The following is a 3,505-nucleotide window of genomic DNA, read 5'->3' as shown; positions in this document are numbered from 1 at the left end:
TGTGAAATAAGCACTTTGACTAACAGTGTCTCCTAGGCCATCCCTAGTATTTTGTTTGTTTAGCACAAAAGTTAATAATAAAAGCTGTCTTGACTCTAAGATGTACACCTACAATGATATATTGTACATATAGATAAGCAGGTCACAACAGAAAAAAAGAAAAGGAGGGAGGGAGAGAGAGAGGAAGGGAAGGAGGGGTGATGGAGGGAGGAAGGAAGGAAAACTAGGTGGTTTAGGAGTATTAGTAACAAGCTTTCTGGCATTGTACAAGGTTGCAGAGAGTACAAACTCAGTATCTGGGGTCAGTCGACATATCTATCACCTTCCTGTTTTCTCAAAGCACTTAAAAATTCATGTTATGTGGTTTAGTCTAAAAATTTATTCCAATTTATTCAAGATAATGCTGTGATAGTTATAATTGGTTGTCAAGTTGACTAAATCTGGAATAAACTATAATCTAGAAAAGGAGGGCACATCTGTGAGAAACAGTCTGCTTGGTTGGAAGTGTGTCAATCCTTTAAGGTAGAAAGGCACAACCTTTTGATCCATATCTTGAGGCACATCTTTAATCTGGGTCACACCTTCTGCTGGAAGCCTACATAAGGACACAGAAGAAGGAAACTTTTTGTCTTTGCCTGCTTGCCTTCACCTTGCTAGTACATCTATTTCTTCAGTGGCACTGAAGCTTTCTTCTTTGGGATTCCATCATTTACTAAAGACCAGCTGAGACACACAGCCTCTTGGGACTGAGAAACTACTAGATTCTTGGACTTTCTATTCACACCTGGCCATTGTTGGGTTAGTTGGACTGCAGCCTGTAAGTCATTCCAATAAATTCCCTTTATATATACATATATGTTCCACGTATGTAAGTGTGTTCCATATATACATATATGTGTGTCCAATATATGTGTATTCATATATATGTTACATATAATATATATACATATACATGTATATACATGTGTATGTATGTTTATGTATATATATAGAGAGATAGATATAGATATATATTCAGTCCATAAGTTCTGTGACTCCAAAGAACCCTGATTAATACAATGATTAAATCATGCATACAAAGGGGACTGTATATGAAATATGAACAATGATTTGGTTACTTCAGTTCATCAAGTGTTCAGTTTTTTTCTCTATCCAAATTCCTAAGATGCTTTTAAGTTCTTTAAAACTTTTTCCTCCCTTTTACCCATTCCATTTCAACTTGCTGGTTAATTCTTTGAGAACTGGAAGCTTATGAAATACTTGGAGAATTGACAAAGGACAGGGTAGTGTAATATCTAAATTACATAGGATTCTACTCAGTGAAGATAGTATCTCAGACAGTTGCACAAGAACAAAGACTTTCGATCTTGGACAGCTGCCTGGGACACAATACAAACATTAAGTCAAGGAGAAAAGTGACAAATGATTTCTGTCAAGTCACTATTGTCCAGAGGGTTTTCTGTCCAACACTTTAACAGTGTATACGGCTTATCACATTTTCTTTTGCTGGCCAAAAGAAAAACTGAATCTGAAAAATCATTCACAGAACGCAAATAACCATATATACAGGAGTAAATAGTCAATCTAGTTTTAAAACAATGATTCTGATTGGTTACATTTTCTGTCTCCCTCTTCTGCTGTCTTCACCTTGCTGGGCCAGCATTTTAGTGGTTTTAGGGGATACCCCTATTATGTCACATTATACAAATACAGAGACAAAGATAAACCAGATCCAAACCATAATGCCCAGTAGATTCTGACAATAGGATTCTGGAGTTTTGCCTTAGTCTATTTATTAGATACTCCTTTCTCCTAAAGACTGATTTCTTGGTTAATACTCAACCCATTTACATCATGTTCTAGAAAGAAGCCTTCCTAGCAACAAACAAAAATCAGAATGTGGCTTCTCCACTGAGGAAGTTCAACAGGGAGAACTATGACAAAAGTCTCTGGCAAGAACCACAGGGAACACTGACTCTTCTGCAAGGCCAGTTATCTGATTAAAGCCTTCAGTGTTTGCGCAGAGGCTGTGTTACAGGTCCAGAGACAAGTGATAATTTATTTTGGGCCACCTTTAGCTTAATAGTCATTTGCTACCAACTCTCTATGTGACCTAACAATTTTATGGTCATGGTGTAAATCTTCTAGAAAAAGTAATAGATTCCACCAGAAGAACTGCTAAGAAAGCTGTCAGCTATAAATTGAAACCTACAGATTCTGAGACCTAAGATCTGGACTTAAAATTTCCCTGTTCCTTTCACCCCGGTGCTCTCACATTCTCATCGATGTGTTTTCAAAATAACTTTTGTTTGTCTGTTACTCTAACACCTTCATAAAACTGCTACTATATTAGAACAAAGAACTGGGAGGTAACCTAAACCTCATTTGTATTTGGCTTTAGAATAAACTCTACCTTTTGAAAAAAATTCTAGAATTAAACACTTCTAGTAATGACTTTTTCATACCAATTCTGCTAATAATTCTTCCTTATTACACACACCACTGTATTACTGGTTTGGCACATTATATCCATCGCACCCGAAATACACGTTTTTATTTCTTTATTATCTATGATAACTGCAGAAGTCTACAAACACCAGAGTGCTATCCAAACCAAGGCACAGAGCTGACAAAACTGATCCCAAAAATTTCAAGTAGCCCAGGCTGGCCCTCAATTCCATGTAGAGGAAGGTGTCCTTGAAAGTGCTGGGATAACAAGTGCCCATCATCACGTTTAGAGTTCTCTGTCTTAACAGTTACCAGAAATCAAACTTTACGAGTGTAAATCTCTCTCTCACCCATAGTTCTGGACACTTCCAAGGACAAAGGAAGCACACAATAACTTTTTGTTCTCTAGTTCCTGTAGGTTAGATTTCTGTGGTAACCAAACTTACAAATTTGGCAGGGCTCGCTGTCTCTACACTGACCAACAGGCTGTAATTTTCAGTTCTCTGCTTATTGAACTCAGAAGTCCTTCTTTTAAAACACACAAATTATGTCTGCCCAATTAGGGGCAGATACCTCCCTCTCCTTACTGTTTGCAGTTACTGATTAAAATGATTCAACCACATTATCTTTGATATCATCTAAGACTTAATCTGTGACCTTTCTCTGTGACAAAATGATTCTAATGGAGGTATGTTTCTTTTGCTCCGTGTCTTTAAAGAGCACATGACATAGTCGTGTCACAAAAACTTGCTAAATACTTTTTTGATAGATGACAAAATACTGCCCACAGCAACTCTTAAACCCAAGAAGGCTCAGTGTTCTTTACCTTTCTCTCTCCTTTCTCTTATCTTTCCCTTCTTTCTTTTGCAGCCAAACAGGGTAGGAAGTATTTGGGTGGCCTCCTTTCCCCTGTCTGAACTCTAAAGCAAGAAAATGTCAACCACGGAAAAAACCGAGCTCCCTCCTTTAGCTTACTACACTTTGGGGAAAGTTCCAGAAATGAAGAGTCTGATGGGAAGGGGCGGGACTTCCGGGCAGCCGAGTTCCTGGGATAACC

The sequence above is a fragment of the Apodemus sylvaticus genome, chromosome 23, assembly GCF_947179515.1.
Source record: "Apodemus sylvaticus chromosome 23, mApoSyl1.1, whole genome shotgun sequence".
NCBI lineage: Eukaryota > Metazoa > Chordata > Mammalia > Rodentia > Muridae > Apodemus > Apodemus sylvaticus.
Note: the sequence above shows the minus strand (reverse complement) of the source record.